We start from the raw sequence: 21,178 nt of genomic DNA, 5'->3' as shown, positions 1-21,178 counted from the left end.
ATAAATAAATTTTTCTGTACATAGAACAGATAATCGTCTGATGGTAGACTGATAATTTTGATGAAATTATCATCCTTTGAGTAGGATGATTATCTGCTGCAATGATGTACATGTCAATGTCTTTATCTTTCCTGAATATATATCGCAGCCCGGATGGATGAAACTAGATCCGGGGTCTTCAAACGCGTTCGATCTTCACTCTAAGTACAAGTCGATCCATGTGAGAAATGTTCTGAAGTCGAACATGGAAAGACATCGCTTGATTACCGGTCAATGATGTAAACCGTTAACAAGCGCGAGAGGAATCACCGATAATGATAATGACCCTCAAGGTACTGCAGTACAATTCACGTGGTGTGAATAAAGGACTTGGCATCGAACACCACGCAAAATCTTTCGGTCGAAGGTCATTGATGTATACCTGTCGCCGGAAGTGAGAAACTTGCCATTGAGGCATGCAAGCTTCAAAGTACTGAAGGGGTTGTTCCTAGATCAACTTCTTGGATAATGAGCTGATGTCGACAAGAAGCGATCCGTCAAAGGAGGGCCTTAATGAATCCCACATCAGTGACACGGAACGGAGCTAATGATTTTGATGGAGGTGAAAACGATCTGTGACATATGATTCAGGGTGGCGGTCATGAAAGGATGAAGGATAATGTATGGCAGTGGATGGGACACAGTTGACTTTTCTGAACGACTTCTCTTGAACATATGGCGACATTGATGCGATCGATTGGTAGCATTACCCCAAATATGGATGGTATGGCGAGACCATGGATGTGACCAGTGAATGAAACAACCCAACCCGATTGTGGTACGGAGGAAAAGTGTCATGTTCAAGAGCGACTTGCTACCATCAAAGTTTTCTTGAGTTTCTCCCAATTTTTCCCCAATCATTGCTGACCAGTACCTCTTTATTTTTGTCAAGCTTGAGGAGGATAACATATGCTTGTTCTATAACCTGCCCTTCGGGCAAGCCCATCACTATGTTTTAACGAGCCTAGCGATAGTGAAACTCTTTCTCCTCTAAAGACAAGTTTATCGCTATTTAATGATTTTAACGAGTCTAACGACAAGGATAACTCGGTCCTTTTCATTTTTAGAGAGTCTGAAAAGCTACATAAAGTTAACTCCAAAAGTCCTTTTTCGTCATCTAATCCCTTAAGTCCGAAAAAGTATAAAACAATACAGAAGGGATGAGTTTTCGATAGTTTTAACGAGCCGAATAAAACAAGCGCTCGATCTTTTTGTGCAATAATCCCTCAGGTCCAAAAAGATTAAAATCTAGAGGAGGGATAGCACTTCCTGTCCTTTTAACGAGCTGGAAGGCCAAGGACTCGGCAATCTTTTCATATTTTACGAGTCAGATGAAAAGAGCTTAAAGAAGACTCATCTTTTGAGGAACGAGTGATGAAACAGGTTAGCAGCTGATTCCAGGTACAGGTTGGAATTTTCAAATCACGGCAGTGTCACAAGGATGGCTAGGTGAAATCACTCTTCGCAGCTGTTCCTCAAAATGGGTAAACAATCATATGGAGGTGAACGGTCGGCCAAATGAAAAGTGGAGGTTACGGTGCAAACACGACCAAGGCTTTAATGGCTGATAAGGTTACATTCACAGTGGTTATTTACTGGGTAGGTTCATTTTTTATTTTAAAATGAGCTTAAACGCTGGTGGAAACACTTGCTCATTGCTTATGTTTATTTTTTAACGAGCATGAAGTCCGCGTTAAAAATGCTCGGATCTTGCGTTTATTTTTTAACGAGCATAAACTGTGTGCTAAAACTGCTTGAATATACCAGTCATATGATAAGAGTGTCTCATTGAGATTCTATTTTTTATGGAGCTTCATCTCACGAAGCTTTGCCCCGGATCCTTTCGTTATGCAAGTTCGGAAACGACTAATCCTATGAGTTTAAAGGGTTAGACCTACAGGTTTAAAGGGAGGACCTAAAAATTTAAAAAAATAAATAGCCGCCCCTTGCTTGCACTCCAAAAGGTTTGCATGCCCCCAGGTATAAAGTACGATTTCAAGGTTACCTCTACTTCATTTCCGTCAAAACATTCGTTTCACCGAGAGAGGCCTACCTCTTTCAGGTTACCCAAAGATTGTCTCGTTAATCTTTCAAACAAAACACTTCCTCGGCAATGTCTACCGAAGTAGACAAAGGTGAGCGACGTAGCCCGCCAACTCACATAACTTTGACAAAAGGATCTTATTCTAGAATAACCCTCTTCCTAGACGGACGGGGTACAGACTAGTCATATTCTCCCGCGGAAACCTACTCTATACCCAAAGTTTTCCTGCCGAAGCAGACCAGGACGCATGCCCCCTGGGTTCCAGTCATATCCTCCCAGATTACTCGCGCTCATCAGGAGGACGGACCGTGGGTTGAGACACTTCTTGCGTGAAGAGACCATTTAGGGATGGTATATAACTATTTGCGATGAGTGATCCGGGAAATGAAAGTTGGTCCATGAGCTTGACCACTCTTCCTTCATGCGGAAAACACATTACTCTAAAGAGTGAGGAGACGAGGGCCCCCATGCAATATATATAGTCTCGTCCAAGGAGTAGGTTATAATCCAAGGGTCCTTGAACGACCATCATGTTCATTTGAACAGTCTTCCCTTTCAATGTGATAGGCACATTGGGGAGGATCCCTAAAGGTCGACTGGTTCCTTTATCAAAGCCTGATAGATTTCTCATTTCAGGCAAAAGCGCTGGCGAACCAAGCGCTTTCCAAGCAATAGAGGAAACGATACTCACAGATGCCCCCTCATCAATGATAGTGCCAACCATTACCATTTTGTATATTTGAACGATAATTCTGAATGGTATGCTTGCTGGCAACCGGGGTCTGCCTAGTTGGTTCCAGTCGAACAAGACAACTAGGTTGCTTGGTGGTGGGACCGAATAGACGGCCGGATATGACTCTGACGAAGTTCCTTCCTGCGATAAAGGAATGGGCAAATTGCCCCCTTGTTCGTCGGAGTCTGTGTTGATGAAGAGAATTTGGATGGTGTCATCTTTATTCTCCTCTGTGATGGTATCATTCGAAGATAGAGCCTCTGAAGGCAAAACCGGGTCAACTGCCGCCTCAAACTTTTGACTTTCATCAGGCATGGATCCAGACGGTTCATCTTCAATGATAGGTGCTTCGGCTGACCACCTGGGCGGGCCAGCCGGGTTCTCAACTAGTGAAGGACTTGGCAGGAGTTTTTGATATCCAGGAGGAAGTTGCGCTCGTAAAATCGAGCGATCTTCCAGAACTCTTTTAGCCCCGTCTAAGAAGGGACAACGGTGGATGGCATGGTTGCCTTCACACAGTTTGCAGGGAAATCTAGCTTTCCCTCTCTGTCCTGTGACTTCACTTTCACTAGTTGACGGTGAGCAGTCAACATGGCTATCAGAGGTTGATGCTACCCAATTGTGCAAACGGGGAGACCAGTCCCTTAGTATCCGAGGGATGCAGGGACAATCTCTGTGGAAGTGGTCTCCCTTGCATATGACACATGGCGATTTAGGCCTAGTCAGTGCTGTGTGTGGATTCTTGTCAGATGACACTTGTTTGCCCCCAGTCGCTTTTGGCTCCTTCTTCTTCTTCTCTTTCTTCTTCTTTTCCTTCTTCTCCTTAGGAACTTGGTTTTTTGTTTTACCAGTTCCGTTAAACGAAGAGGAAGGAGGAGAGGAAGAATTAGATGAAGTAGAAGGCTGGTGGGCTACTCTGGTCTGGTCTAACTGTTGACTCGACTGTTCAAGAATAGTGGTGTTCTGAACGACATTGGTTGAAAAGAGCTAGACCGGCAGGCCAATTGTCAGTCCTGGAAGCAACAATGTGGCCATATGGGGTGCACCAACATCTCCCCAAGAGGAGAAGGGACTAGGATTTCCACCAAGGGGAATTCCTTGGTTGGTGTGCTCCATTTTTTCAACCTAAAGATCAACGCAGGAATAGGGGTGATTGTTCCGTTTAAAATAAATTTTAACGACGCTTTAGACACAACTTGCTTTTTCAATTTTAAAGAGTCGAGAAAAAGCTAAAGATGACTCTAGTCTCCTTCGATGTTTTAACGAGCCCGAAGTGACGAATGCTCGGATGGACTTTTTCCGTTATAGAGTCTGAAAAAGGCCAAAAGGAACTACTCTGGAGTTCTAGGCAGAGGGTGTGCCAAACTTTTCGCAAAACTGCAGAATACTTTTTAGGGTACGGGCGGTCGATCTTCCTGAATGCTGTGTTCAGTGCATTGCGATCAGTAGGGCGGCCGACACGGCTTCCTAAGGATAAAGGTTTTATGCCTATAGGGGTCTCCCAATATATACGCGACGGTACGTGGGAGCACAATCCGTACTGGCGCTATCGTCCCTCAGGAGGAATCACCCACCATCCACGAGATCGACAGTCACCAGGCTTTACGATGCCGGAACACGTCTCTAGCCTAGACCTCTATGTTGTGCGTTATGTTGCAAAGCGTTGTTAAGTTCATTCAATTTATTTTAGGTTGATTTTTTTAGAAGTTTGCCTTTCAAGGTTCACCACGAGATGTATGATACAATTCCTAAATGCAGTCTAAAGATGATAAGCAAGCTTTATATCTTTTCAACTTTGAAAATCCTAGCTACTAAGGGAAAAGAAAGACACCATCTTTTCTCAAAAAGCAATCAGCACACTCTAATGCACTTTTCCTAAATCAAACATGCAAACTATCAAAATGAAAATGCACAATGTAGGTGTTTGTTTTCCGCTTTCTTTGTATTGATGCCTACACAGAAAGCTTCTTGTCCAACTTTGAATTTGCTTTTAAATGACAAGTACAAACAAGTTTACTTTTTCGAAATCAGAGAGGGTAGAAGAGATTACAACACTTAACGATTTTCGAAATGAATACTTGTTTCGACACTTAAAAGAGACAAACTTAAAACAAATGCAAAAGTAAATGTATAATCAACTGCAAACAGCCAATGAACTCTCTCCTAAGATCACAATCAACAGATCTGAATCAAGGGCTACAGGATGACTATTTCACTCTTGCAAAGGAAAACTGTAAATGACGCCACAAACACATAAAAACACTCACAGTCTTTTTGTACAAAAGGAGGCGGAATTTAAGCAGAGAAAAGGAGTTATCAGACTGGTACCTATGCTGGTTACAGGCTACAAAAATTAGAGATCAAAACAAGGCAAAAAAGAGCAGAGAACCCCAGCTGCACAAGGCCAAACTGGTTCAGCGCAACCTCAACACAGGGGTTTTGACATTCAGCGCAGGTAGCCTTCACGGGACCTGCGTTGAAATGCAGAACCTCTTCACATCTGTCGCGCTGAAGGAGAAACGAGAGTTTCTCACTGGGTTCTGGGTCACAGATTGCTATTTAATCCACTGTTTCAGGCCAAATAAAAGCAACAAGCAAGGTACAATCAAAGGGATGCTTTGAGGGAGTACTAAGATCTATCACAAAGGATCATCAGATCATTTGTGAGTCCATTGTTTAGATCATAGACAAGTCCAGTGATTGGATCAAAGCAGCAACTGTCTACTTTGCATCCGGGAATAGCAGATGCAGTTCGATCATTGCTGTCGAGTCTATGAAACAAACAATGATAGAAACATAAATAAAATGACTAAACGGAATTCCCCAGCGGAGTCGCCAATTTGTTGTGGGGAAAAATGCCTATGCAGGACGATCCTATCCACCTAAGGTGTGACAGTGCCTTAGCAACAAACAGAGACAGCTATTCTAGTGTTCTTCCTTTATGAATTAAGAATGAAGAGAGATAGATGGACTAATCGGTGTCCTCCGTTTGTCCCTCGATCCGGTCTCTCTTCTCTTTGTGAGTTCCCAGCTACTTGCTTTCTCGCTCGCCCAGCTTCAAGAGGTTTCTGCAAGATCACAAGAAGAGAACACTACACAAGACATGGATTCATATTCATAACTAGTTTAGGATTAGAAATAAACTAAACATACTAACGCAATCATACATCAAAAATACATCAGTATATAGGAGAAACCAAGATAGCTTTATTGATGAATAACAAGGTTCAGGGAGAGATACAACCCAGAGGGCTCCAATCCAGCATCTCCTTCCCAGCAAATGGAATTCCTATCTTCACCCCCTTCAAATCATTAAGCACCCAATGATTCCAATCTCAAACCAACAACAATTCTTTGCAATAACAAAATTCCAGCCTCTAGATCTCATGGAGGAGAGATCCATATATAGATGTTTGGAGAGAGGATGATTCAACTTGAGATATGACTAGTGTCCTCTCCCTCTGTCAGTTCTTGATTCCACTTGGAGGTTCTTGCTTCCACTTGGAGATTTGGAACCTCTTACTCATCACCAGTCGAATTCCCTGAGGCAAGTGTCATTGAGGAAGATTTTGGAAGCTTCCTGGGTTCTGACACCTTGTGGAATGAACTTGCCACATGTCAACTCTCGCTCAATGCAGGTAGCCAGTGTTTCCTTTGACATTCAGTGCAGGTAGCCAGTGTTGGCTTTGACATTCAGCGCAAACAGCTAGTGGAGCCACTGAAATGATCCTGAATTGACTTGTTTTTGAGCAGTTTCTGGTGGAGAACTTCTGTGAATTGCTGTGGTTTGTTAGCCTTGTTCCTCTAGGGGTAGGAACAACATGTTTAGGGACTTTGGATCCCTTAGATTATGGACATTTTATTCTCAATGTTGTAAGGCACAAAAATGTCTATAACAGTCTAGGGTTATGGTCTTTGTATCTCATTTGAAGTAGACTCTAAGAAGAAGAGTTTTCGGTTTCTCCCTGGGTAAGAGCCTAATATATGTGTCTTCTATTGTTGCTATTACTATTCTTAACATTGTTTGATCAAAATATATAACCAAAAAACATAAAGAATATAAATAAGATTAACAAGAAAATATCAAGGTTTAGGAATAAGATACATGAAAATTGTCATACATGAAAAAACGATAGGCTATAAATTGGATGAGTTAATGGATCCATGAGAGGTGGTTAATAAAATGTTGCGAAACACAAAGGGAGCACTGGTTTATCCAATGTTGAATAATCTCTCCCCCAGTGTGAACTAGTTATGATTCTAACTCGAGACCTTTGGTTTTGATACCACTTCTTGGAATCACAATTGTCGTTACACAAAACCCCAAAGGTGTTGGTAAATGAATCTATCACTAGAGTTAAAGGACCCACCAGAGGAAATTAAGCACATGTCATGAAACACATGGGGCATGTTGGTTTATCCAATGTCCAACAACTACCACTATCCATTTTCCAACATGGTATCATAGCTAAGTTGAATAAAGAAGGTAGCTAAAAGGACACTAGAAGTAATTGGTTGTCAAGGGGAAGGGAAAATGAAACTCTCATGAAAACGCTCAAGAACCAAGAAAGAGGGTTTCTACATTAAAGGAGATCAAGTCTACATCAAGCTCATATCAAAGGAAGATCTGAAACAAAGACTTCAAGAAGAGTGTTGATCTCTCTTTGGAAGAAGATTTATTTGGACTGAATCTTTGAAGGAAGCATTAAGGGACTTCAAAAGTTATTATCATTTACACTTCAAAGATCTTGAAGGTATCAAGAATATTGAAGAGATCATTAAGAATAATGTATATCTCAAGTAAGTATCATATTATTAAATAAGAACATTGGGGCATTAAAATATCTAGCATGGAAGAAAAGAATTGAATTGATAATCATAGAACAAGAAGTAATGGAATATGTTACTAAGGAAATTACTGAAATTGAGAAAGATAAGACACAAGAAATAGAAAAGTATAAGAATGGTAAAGAGGCATAAAGGTTCACATTGGAATCAATTAAGGATTCTCTCATTACATTTGTTGAAAACATGAAGATTTCCAACCCCATGTATGAAAAGTTAGTGAATTTGTATTTGGTAAGTAAGAATGAGGAACAAGTTGTATAGAATGAGGAAAGCAAAGGATGAGGACATGGCATCCTTTCTCATGAGAGTCTCTCAACTAAGAGACCATCTACAAGGACTTGGGGAACCAATTACTGATTTTGAAGTAACCATCCTTGTACTAAATGAATTGCCACTAGAATGGAGAATATTTGCAACAAGCATATACTCCAAGAAGGATTCAACCCCCTTTAATGAGTTGTCGGCTTAATGCATATTTGAATAATAAAGGATCAAGGTCAAATATGACATTGGATCATATGAGAAGTGTCAATCCTTTCTTGCATGAGTCAAGAAGCCAAAGAAGGGAAAGTTTGGAATGTCCAAGAAGAAAGATATGTCCAAGGTTCAATGCTTTAAGTGCAACGAGTTTGGACACTTTAAGAGGAATTGTACAAGACTACGAAAAAGAAAGAGAAAGGAAAGAAGTGAAGATCATGTAGCCAAAGCAGTTACAGAACCTGAGAAGAGGGAAAATAAGGAAGAAGTGGAGGATATTTACTACTAAAGAAGGTTCACTGACTATCAGGTTCTTTGTGAAGATTAATATTTCTTCTAGAATAATATGTTTTGCATAGCATCATAGAAATAAGCATATGATAGTAGCATGTATATAATTTAAATGATTAAGTTTTTTTGTAGAGATCATCTAGATATATCAATAGATAGAATATTTTGCATATTGATCATCTATACATTATCTAACATTATGTTAAAGGCATTAATCTTACTTAGGTGGATCATCATCATCCTAGAAGAAAAATAATCATGAAAGGTTGTTGGAAGAAGAATTATGAGAAAGGTTAGGAGAAATTCATGTAATGTGGAATCAATGCTGGTAAATGAATTAAAGAATGAAATGGGTTAGGATGTAGTCTCTTTATTAGATATATGGATAACTAGATGATCAGATGAAAGAATAGGAATGAATGCTAGATACAAAAGATTTGGATAAGATTCATGTGTATAAAATCTTATGGAAATAAATTTGGTAATAAAATATGCTTAGGTATATGGACGTTTGATGCTCAAAAAGAATAAGGATTTGAATTACTTAAGGATGTATAAAGATTAAGACTTTCTCCAGAATATGTAAGATAAAGATTAACATCTAGTATAGTATCCAGAAAAAAAAAAAAGTTGTAATTTGGTAATAAAGTTCGATCCTTGGGCTTTCTAAATCATGATGGAAAATTCATATGGAGATGGACCATGAGGATGTTGATTGAACAAGAAGGTCATCATAATGAGGTAAATATAATTTTCATTACTGCTGGTTATCTAGTTAACATATCATTTTTCTACCTAGAATAATTTTGTAGGAATATATGTTGGAAGTTGAGGCAAGTTAAACTATATGAATGAATAATATTGAGCGAATCTCAGTATCTGTTACTTGGAAACTGTCAAGTCAAGATATGGAAATCTTGGGATTAAAAGGTAGAAATGCGAGAATATAACCTAAAAGTCAAAAGAAAATCACTTTCAGAGGAAGCTATGATCACCTTGAAGTTTGGAAAGGCTCAATACAATGCCTCCATATATGATGTAGAAGATGAAAGTGATGAACAAGAAAGATGACTTGGAACCTGTCACAAGATTGAAGAGAGAAGGTGATACGGATTTAAACAGGAACGCAATAAAATACAGAGATAACCATAAAGACATATATGCAACGGAAATAATACCTCAATTCATTACTGTAAAATACTTAAATATGCTTACAAACAGAAATGGAAATAAACCAGCTAGGGCGATGGTAGCTTTTCTCTGAGAAGAGATGTGGTGACTACATGCCTCTGAACTGTCTTACAATGAGGCGCGAAGGCCTATTTATTGTTGAGAAACAATGGAAAACCCTTTACATTCCAAAACCTAACCCTAGAAGATGAAACGCCAAATTATGGGCCCCGTTTTTGGGTAAGTTGGTACATCAACTTCCCGGGGTCGCGAATTGGTCGTACTATCTCCGTTTGACGTGCATGATAGCCCGTTGGAAAGGTCTCTCTGAGGACTACGACAAAAAATACAATTTTTATCAAAAAAATCGCTACTAGTGGATTTCCCAAAAAACGTCGTTTAGGGCCTCAAAACGGCTTCGGAAGTTTAGGACCCAAAAAACTGCTAAAAATAGTAAACTGTGCTATAATTAAGGAAACTGAAAAAAAAAAAAAATAACTGTACGAAGCACTAGAGGGGATCCAAGTGAAATTAGTGGGTGGCCACCAATATCCACTTGGATCATTCCTCCCCCCTTAGGAAGCAATGGTCCCCATTGCGTTGAGTTCCTCCATGAGATGAGGGAACTTCTGCTGCACTTGGTCCCTGGTGAGCCACTTGCCCTGGTGAAGGAGTTGTCCTGCTTTGACAACTCGAAACAGTTGGATATTCTGCTGGCAAGTGTGCTTGATCTGTGTGTCCATGATCCGATCAGTTGCAGCTTGTTCCATGCAAGCTGGATTTAACTCTGTGGGTGTGAGTTGTTCTGCAATGTCAGACGTGTCTAGTAATGGTGGAAAGTATGGCCGAAGGCGGTCGACATTGAACACCGGGTGTAGGCCAAGGAATGGGGGAATGCTGAGCTCAAATGCATTGTCTCCCATAGCCTTGGTAATGGTGTAAGGGCCATATCGGAGTGGTCTGAATTTCCGATAGGCTCCGGTAAGGCGTTCCTTTTGCAAATGCAACCAGACTTTGTCGCCCACTTGAAACTTGTGTAGCACCCGATGTTGATCATGTCGCTGCTTGTACTTGGCATTTGATTTCTCCAGAATGTCATGGACCTGCTGGCGAATATGTTGGATGTGCTCAATGAAGTTGTTTGCCTTATCCCAAAAAACGTCGTTTAGGGCCTCAAAACAGCTCCGGAAGTTTAGGACCCGAAAAACTGATAAAAATAGTAAACTGTGCTATAATTAAGGAAACTGAAAAAAAACTGTACGAAGCACTAGAGGGGATCCAAGTGAAATTAGCGGGTGGCCACCAATATCCACCTGGATCAGAAGGTGGCTCAATGATACCTTGAAAGAAATAAATCTCGATGATGCAGAGGAAAGAGGGATTCAGCAAGCTATGAAGAACTGGTAGTTGATATTCTTATGAACATGTTGTAGTGGCTACAACTACCATCCAAAATTTTTCCTTAGCCTCATTTTGGAGCCTCCCTACCTGTTATCCCTTACAATTTCCTAGGCTGAGGAGGAGATCGAGAAGGTTAACCTCGAACCACTTTTAGCTTAGTAGCTACCCTTACTGAGCTGGAGAGGGATCACTCTAAGTATTTATCAATGAATAACTTGAAAGAACAAAGTTTTTAGGCTAGATATACAAGTTTGTTTAAATTTTTGAGAATTTAGGGTTTGCTGGACTAGGGTTTAGAGCAAGTGATTAGGTCTAGGCTTTAGGAGTGCAGAGACAAGTATGAAAGGAGCTAGGTTATCAGTAGGCTATGGTGTTACTTGGAATGTTTTTCAATGTAGCATAGATTAGAGGGTTATGAAAAGACTAATAAGCATAAGTAAATATGATTTCATTAGCCTTAGAAGAAAATTAACATAACTATGAATTCCACATAAACAGAGCTTGAAACTCAAGAATCATGTCTATATATCTGCAAGGAAACTCATAAGAATATGATAAAGCATGTGAATATAGATGATAAAACCATTAGAAAACTGATAGAAAGAATAACAAACACCATGCACTCACTGAAACTAGAGTTCCTTAAAAATAGTTGCAACTGCTCCTGTATTAGCTGAAGAAAACATAAACATGCAAGCCTCTCCACAAAAGTCCAACCCTTCTCACTGAATGAGAAAACATACATATAGACTCCCAACAACCATTTCCCCACCTTCAAGGGTTGAATCCTAAGGTGGTGGAACAGTTAGCAAAATTCTCTCAACAAATAGGAAGAAGTAAGAAGGTCCAACACAAACTCTTCTTTAAGACTTCAAATTGAGTTTTGCTACCTTTATGAGGCTTTAAATAGACACTAAAACAACCTAGCATGCCTATTAACTTCACAATTACATCAGCAAGTCATTATTACATCCACATTACATCATTAAAAACAAAACTGGCGAATTTACATTAAAAAGTCTACTACAGGAAAATATAAACAGTGTAGTTTTTGCATAAGCATAGCACCAGCTTGAAAATAGTTTTTGGAAGTCTTCCGGAGGCCAAATCTGGAAAGAAAGAGAACGGTCAACTACAATTTTGAGTCTATTTTCCATATCAACTCTAAGTTGTGAAAATGGAGCACTGTAAGGCCTCCAAAAATCGATTCTCCCAAGGTGACTCTGTACGCGCAGCGCATGTCCAAAACAATGGTAGAATGTGTGTTTTTCACCTGTCTTTTGTCTTTTTCTCTTAACTTGTTTTCCAAATTGCTCCCAAAAGTTGATTTTTTTCATCCATGAATATATATTTTTCCTCATTTAGAGCTTTGAGGTGAAAGTGTAGCGCTAAAGCCCCTTGCTTATAGAAATTTTTGAATTTGCAAAATAGTAAAAAATGCCCAAAAACTTGAAAATGACAAAATTTCCCCAAATTTATTCAAAATTGTTGAGTAGGAGTAAAATCAAGTATGTTATTCCATGAATGAGGCCTTATAAAGTATCTCAAGGCTATCTTTTTCTTTTTTCCCAATTAGGTTTTCCTTTAGTTTGCTCTTTAACTATTTGATCTTGACTTGAGATATTTTGTTCCTGCTGTAGTAGTGCATGGCCATATGCCTCTGCAAGTTGTTGTTCCTATTGGCCTTCTTGAGGAGTTGATCCAAGTATCAATTCACCTTATCAAGCCAATAAACACTATCTTCATTGATGTTTCTAGCGACTAGATCATCTACCATAATCAACTTCTTTAGTGGTGAAGTTTCTCTTTGCTGCTACAAAATTCTCTTGGTTGCTCTAGTCCTAGGTCTTCCTGATGCAACTTGTTTTCCTTTACCTTTGGACACTTCCATTTGAACCACTATCTTTCCCTTTGTATATTCCTTCTTTGACACTGCTTCCTTCTTGTCTAGCATCATCTGGTTCACCTTCAATTTCATGCTCTATTGTTGTAGGCATGTTATTAGAGAATTTGTCTCTATCAATTTGCCCTCCAAGTTCTTGATTTCAGCCTCCTTAACCTTGATTATCTGATCTTTGATTCTACCCTCTTGTTCTTTCTCTTTTGTTGTCACATGTGTGTTCGGATGAGAGGACTCTTCATGTTGTGAGGAAACTGCTTCTTTACCTGTTATAGGCTTGGCCCCTTCAACCACCTCTTGAGAAAACACAAGCCTATCACCTCTACAGTAGGTCTGAGACCCTTTTAAACTATCCTTTCTCTTAGTAGACCTGCTTGAAGAAGCGATCTCTTATTGCATAGGTGAAACTGTAGACATGGTTTTATCATGAAACCTAGTTGAAGAAGATGAAGGAAATGCTAACTTAGCAAAATGGTCCCAAGACACATTTTCTTATGAAAGTTGATGAAAAACCAACACTTTCACTAGGCCATGATGAGAAAAATTAGAATAATGTTTCTCCCCCTGTGATTGCACCTTCTCTGCCATTTTGACCCAACTCTTATACAAAAATAGGACAAGTTGACTTGTTGTACACCGGTGAAATGCATGAGAAGTTTCATGTGGTACTTGTAAATCGTAGAAAACTTGCCTTTACATGTGAAATATCTCATGGTCATCTTATGAGAGGCGTTTACTTATCCAAAAAATTTCTGAATGGAAAAATATAGGTTGGAGTTGCCTGGTACTATGGTTTTAGGTATATTTTATAGAGTTGAAGGTCAAGCTCTTCCCTTTTGAACCAGTTCTCTCCAATGTCAGGAATCCCTGTAGCTGAGCATACACATCGGCTTGACACAATAATTTGGAACCCTACTATGCTAGATTTTTCATCTTGTATCTTGGTGGCAAAGGCATTAGTTAGTTGGTCATGATATTTCAGTTCTTTGAGCTTTTAACAAAACTTAAGGCAGCCAACATCTTCAAATGATTTCATGAAAAAATTAGAAGAAACAAACTAATGGTTTGATGTGGGATCATGTCCAATGACATGTCCTCCTTTGTTATTCTTCTTCTCTAAAGTTTCAGAATCAATTTTCTCCCTTAGCTCTTAGGATGACAAACTAGGGTTTGACTACGTGAAAAAGAGGGATTTTGAAGGGTTGTGTGGGAGTTTATGAGAAATGAGGGGTATGGAAATGTGGAAAAATTCTAATATAATTTAGGGAAGTAGAGGGGAAGTTTAGGAAGCCAGGAAAACTAGAATTATCGGATTTGAGTGAGTGGAAGGCTTCCAAAACCCTAAAACATAGTCCTACAGTGAAAATGAGTGTAAATTTGCTAGGGTTTGCATAGAAATGGTGGAATTTAGGAGTGGGTTCGATGAAAGTTATGTAGGTAGGTATATTTGAGGTAGATAATGTTGTGAGAGCACAAATATATGAGTTTTATCAACAATTTGAATAGGAAAGAGTGAAAATCTCATAAATTGCCTTAAAAAACCCTAAAAAAAAGAGTTGGGACACAATGAGCTTAAGAAAATAAAACCAAAGAGTACAAACCCTAAGGAAAGAATACCAACCTATTTCATATGTAGAGAAGATTCACCATGAAGATGCCAACAACTTTAGAAAGCCCACTCCTTGGAGAAATGATGAAGCAACAAACAATGAATGCATAGTAGAGACAGAGTGTTTTCTTAGCACAGGTTTCAGAACTTGGTTTTGAGTACAAATAAGTCTTATGGCATGGATTATTTACCGCATTGGAGCGTTGTGGAGAGATGAATGTAACAATTAGCAAGTGAAAATGAAAAGACTGAATGGTGAGCTTTTATACATGAGAGAAATCGATTTTTCTGTGTAAAACAATAGTGGACCCACCAATACTTTTCATTTAGACTTTGACACTTTGCTTTTTTATGTTTTCATAATGATATATCATTTGAGAAACTGAAATAAGACATAGATTTTCAAAACTTGGTGACCCAACTAACTCTGACTCTTCTTTTTGACATGAATCCGAAAGGTGTAAAGACTGATTTTCCATAATTCATCTAGTGACCTAGTGGTGAGTTGGTGATGACTTATTTGTGACCCATTTAATTGATTATGAACCAAAATGACAATGGGACTCTACTGATGATGAGATGCCTTAACCAAGATGGTGACTTTTTCCATGGGACTAAAAAGACTAATGTAAACTGAACTTCATAATCGGTGACCAAATTTTATTGAAAAAACCTTTTTGAAACTAAACATTTGACCAGAACCCCTAAAAACAACTATGTAAAAGTACATTTGATCATCGGTGAAAGGATGAAAAGACTAAAACTAACATTGGCTCCAGCTGGGGATGGCAACTCCTTGGAGGTGTCAAGAACACCGTAGACCAGGAAGCCTTATCCATTGGGCAATGGAGTCAAAATGCTAAAGACTAGACTCAAACTAAAATTTGACTGACTTATTGACTTGGACAAACTGAACTGACTTGACTTTAAAAAAAATGAAATCAGTAACAGATCAAAGGATCCTTATGGCCTTTTCCTCGGGCTTCAATCTTCTATGGCAGCTACTTGACACTTGAACATAAAAAAAGACACCGGTATATAAAATGGTGATGAAATTTCAAAACTTTTTCAAACATGGTAGTGCTTGAGAAGCCTACCATTGATCGCAACTCCTAAATAATCTTCTCCATTCATCTCCTCCAATAGAAAAGCATTATTTCCTCTGAAAGCATAAATTTTGTAAGGTCCCTTCCAAAGTTTTCAAATTTCACATGTTTGCATTTTTCTTCATTTCTAGCATCCCACCGAAGAATTACATCTCCCAAATTGAAATTGTCTTCTTTTGTCTTGTGGTCATAGATCTTCTTGATCCTTTGCTGAAGTTTAGAAGTGTTTTGAAAGACTTCCTCCCTTGTTTTTTGTAAATGAATCATCTGATTTATCCTTTGCTTCATATCATTAGTTTTGTTGTCCACTTCTTGTAGAATTTTCATAACAAGAATAGCAAGAGATGAAGGAAAAACTGTGTCAATCCCATACACCAACTCAAAAGGAGACATACCTATTGATTTCTTAGTTCTGACTCTATCCGCCCATAATCCATTAATGAGTTTTTTATGCCAGTTCTTCTTGTTCATTTCTAAAACCTTCTTGATGATGTTAACCAAATATTTGTTGGAAGATTTGGCCAAACCATTCCCTTGTGGATGATAAGCAGTGGAATGTCCTAATACAATATGATAGTTAGCACAAAACTCCACCATCATTTTTAACTTGAAGGTAGTAGCATTATTAGTAATTATTTTCTATGGGCAGCCAAATGAATAGTTTTTAACCCCGTACGGAAATTACCTACATACGAATTCTAAAACACAGAAAATAAACCATGCGAGAGCATAACACATAAAACACATATACATAGAGATTTTCCCTTGGATCCCAAAATTGGGACTACCAGCTTGTTTTTTCATTATATTCCTTTCAATGTTATAATACATATTTATACATGCCGAAGCATCCAATACCATGGATCGAAAACCATCGCATCCAAAACCATGGACCAAAAAACCATAGGTAGGTTTGTCTAACCTAATATAGGGTCCAAAAAAAAATTTCCTGGGGCACTGCCCCAGAACCCATAGAGGGGGGCTATTCACCCCCCTCAAACCCCCCTGATACCCCACCACTACGCAATTGGTGCAACAAAGGGTGGGCTTTGCCCCCTCTATAACCCCTGGTTCACTGCATGGGCTAGTCTTGGAAAGAATATAACACAACCCAACATTCTCCCACTTGTTGTTTTCTTTCCACAAGGGGCCACAAGAGAACTTAGTCATTTATCTAGCCCGGAAATGCCCATTGTTTCTCTACACCAAGAGAACTTCTTAGAGCTCATAGATTTTGTCAATGAATCTGCAGTATTCTTCAAAGTGTCCACCGTTACCAGCAACACCTTTTTGTCTTCTGTCATATCCCTCACAAAGTGATATTGAACATCAATGTGCTTTGTCTTTGAATGATAAGCAGGGTTCTTTGCCAAGAAAATTGCACTGGGTTCTTTGCCAAGAAAATTGCACTTTGGCTGTCACAGTCTATCCTTACAGCTCCCTATACTAACCCCATACTTCATCACAATCTTTACAACCAAACTGCTTCCTTGCTTGCATGAGTGGCTGCCATGTATTCTACCTCTGTAGTTGATAGTGCCACTATAGATTGTTTCTTACTCACCTAACTAACTGCACCTCCAAATAGGTTAAAAACATACCCACTTGTACATCATCTCTTATCCAGATCTCCAACCCAATCTGCATCAACAAAGCCACAAATATCCAACACTTTGTCCAATCCTGGTCTTCCTTGGTAGCACAAACCACAATCACTAGTGCTACACAAATACCTGAAAACCCGCTTCACTACTGTCCAGTGATCCTTCACTGGTTTTGACATAAACCTGCTCAATACTCCCACTGCATGAGTAATGTCTAGTCTAGTACAGACCATCGCATACATCAGGCTACCGACTGCATTTGCATGTGGAACACGGGACATGTCCTCTTCCTCTTCTTGTGTCTTGGGACACTGTTTAGCAGATAAATTTACACCTACAGGAATAGGAACCTTCAGTTTACTATCCTGCATATTAAAGCTCTGCAATATTGTCTTGATATACTTCCTCTGGTTTAACCAGAGCTTCCTCTCTGTCCAATCTCTTTGAATTTCCATGCCAAAAATATAGTTTGCAACACCAAGATCTTTTATGTCGAATTTGGATGACAAATGGGTCTTCAAATCCTAGATAATTTCTTTGTCATTTCCAACCAGCAACATATCATCCACATACAAGACCAGATAAATAACACAGTCACCAATTAATTTAAAATACACACAGTGATCTTCTTTGCTTCTAGTGAAGCCAAGTTCGCGTATAAATGTATCAAATTTTTGATACCACATCCTTGGTGATTGTTTTAACCCATACATAGACTTCTTTCACTTGCATACCAGTTCTTTCTTACCCTTCACCGCAAAGCCTTCAGGTTGCTTCATGTAGATCTCCTCTTCCAGATCCCCATGAAGAAATGTTGTCTTCACATCCATGTTCTACCTCAAAATCAAAAGCAACATCAACATATAAAAGTAATCTAATACAAGTTGCCTTGGCAACAGGAGAAAAAATATCACCAAAATCAATTCTTGACAAATGGGAATAACCTTTTGCTACCAACTGAGCTTTGTATTTCTCCACCTTTCCTTCTACATTTGTCTTCTTCTTGAACACCCATTTTCTGCCAATGGGTTTCCTTCCAGCTGGAAACTCCACCAGCCCAAGCCTCATTTTTGTGCAAAGATGCCATGTCATCGACCATGTGTCTTTCCAGAGTTTTCCATCCTTTGAATCTACTGCTTCCTTCATAGTTCTGGGATAATCATCAGTAATAGACAAAGAAAAATTTGAACAGAAAGTAGATGGACTATATCTTTTCGGCTACCTTCTTTCTTGAACTGATCTTCTTACACCTGGAGCTTATGGCTCTTCATCTTTTGATTCCTCCTCTACTATAGAGTTTGATTCTTCCTCCTTTATCTCAAACCCTATATTCTTAGGTTCCTTTGGTTGGACTTCATGTTTAATAACATCTTTCACCTCTCTGAACACCACATCTTGGTTGTACACAACCTTCCTTGTTGTTGGGTTCCAAAGCTTATAACCCTTTAAACCATCCTTATACCCAATAAAGATGGACTTTCATATTTACTATCCAACTTGGTTCATTTTTCCTTTGGAACATGTACATATACATCACATCTAAATACCCTCAAATGTGAAAGAGAGGGTTTCTTACTAGTCCATACCTCTTGTGGATTCTTATCCTCCAATGCTAATGAAGGTGATCTATTGACCAGGTAACATGTTATCTCCACCGCCTCTGTCTAGAATTCCTATCCTAACCTGGCACCACTGAGCATGCTTCTTGCCCTTTCCATTAACGTCTTGTTCATTCTTTCTGCAACTCCATTTTCCTGAGGTGTATATGGAGTAGTCTTCTGTCGTGCTATACCACACTTCTTATAGAATTCTTCAAATTCCTTACTGCAAAACTCTCCACCATTATCTGTCCTCAACACCTTTGTCTTCTTCTCTGTCTAGTTTTCCACCAGAGCCTTAAATTCTTTAAACCTGTCAAAGACTTCAGATTTCTTCTTAAGGAAATATATCCATGTATTCCTTGAGAAGTCATTTATAAATGATACATAGTACACAGACTTACCCAGTTATCGAACCTTCACAGGTCTAAACACATCACTATGCAAAAGTTCTAATATTTGTTTCACCCTCTTACCACCAGAGAGGAAACTCACCTAATTCTGCTTCCCATATACACAATTTTCACAGAAATCAAAATCCAGATAGCTATTACTCATACCTTTACCATGAAGTATTCGAAGGCCCTTCTCTCCAATATGTCCAAGCCTTTGATGCCACAACATGGTCTTCTCTCTAGAGACCACTATATTTTTTGCTCCACTTTTAGGAACCACAGAACTATTGCACCCATCAACAACAATGCTACATTGTAGCTTGTACATAGTTCCAATCCAAACTCCCCGCATCAATACAGTGCTCGCTGAACCATCTTGCAGGTATCTTTCTCGAACACTATTTTTACACCTGCATCATTCAACTTGCTTACAGAAATCAGATTTCTGGCTAATGCACGAATATGTAGAACACCCAGAAGTGTTCTAACCCTTCCACCTTGCAACTTGAACTTCACCTTTCGGCGACCAACGATTCTAGCCTTCCTATCATCCCCTAAGAAGACATCACCACCATCATATTTATCATAATCGCAGAACCACTCTCTATGGGGAGTGAAGTGAAAGGATGCACCTGAGTCAACCAACCATGCCTCATGATCTACATGTGTACTTGAAGAAGCCAAGTACACATCCCCACCTTCATCTGAGGTTGTTTTCACCTCTGCAGAAGGATCATCATCAGATCCCTTTCCTTTGTTAGGAGCTTTAGATCTACAATCCCTTTTGTAGTGACCTTCCTTTCCACATTTCCAGCACACCACCTTTACAGGTTTTCCTGGAGATTTAGATCTCCCTCTAGATTTAGATCTCCCACTCGATGACTTAGTTTTGTTTCTTTTCTGGGACCGTCCTTGTATAGACAAGGAATCACCTTTCTGGCTCTCCATATTTTTCGTCTCATCTCCTCTATCAGCAAGGATGAGACTATTTCATCAAACTACAAGGTAGTTGCATTGCTACCTATTGCAATAACCAGGTTATCCCACGAATCTGGTAGAGAACACAACAAACTAATGCACTTATCTTCATATGAAATTTTGGTATCAAGAAGCAATAACTAACTTACCACAGTATTAAATGATTTTAGATTCTCTATCATCGAGTCTCCATCTTTCATCCTCAGGTTATACAGCTTTTTCTGTAATAAAAATTTATTCACCAGAGACTTAGATTGGTACAAAGTGCCTAACTTGTCCCACAAAGCCTTCACTGTAGCTTCCCCTAATACATTCAGCAATACTGAATCTGAGACACACAATCGTATTGTGCTCTTTGCCTTCTGATCCAACTTCTTCCATTCTTCATCAGACACTCCCGTTGGTTTAGTACCTGTATCTACCACGATCCACTGATCTTTATCCACCAACAGATCCTCCATCTTGAGTTTCCACAACTCAAAAATCTGACCATTAAATTTCTTGATCTCTATCTTTCCACTTCTCACCATCTTCTTTCACCACCAGAATCGATCTTGTAGATCTCCCACTGAATAGGGTCTACCACAGGTCTGAGTGAAACCCCTCAGCAACAAAGGCATCCCCTTGAAGCCAAAACAACTTTGATACCAAATGTACTTTTTAACCTCGTACAGAAATTACCTACATACGAATTCTAAAACACAGAAAATAAACAATGTGAGAGCATAACACATAAAATACATATACACAGAGATTTTTCCTTGGATCCCAAAACTGGGACTACCAGCTTGATTTTTCATTATATTTCTTTTAATGTTACAAGACATATTTATACATGCTGAAGCATCCAATACTATGGACCAAAAACCATCGTGTCCAAAACCATGGACCGAAAAACCATAGGTAGGTCCGCCCAACCTAATATAGGGTCCAAAAAAAATTTCCCGGGGCCCATCCATGGACCCCGTAGAGGGGAGCTACCTGC

The sequence above is a fragment of the Pinus tabuliformis genome, chromosome 7 (genome assembly GCF_031772625.1).
Source record: "Pinus tabuliformis cultivar Carrire ecotype Pingquan chromosome 7, CPIR1, whole genome shotgun sequence".
Taxonomy (NCBI): domain Eukaryota; kingdom Viridiplantae; phylum Streptophyta; class Pinopsida; order Pinales; family Pinaceae; genus Pinus; species Pinus tabuliformis.
Note: the sequence above shows the minus strand (reverse complement) of the source record.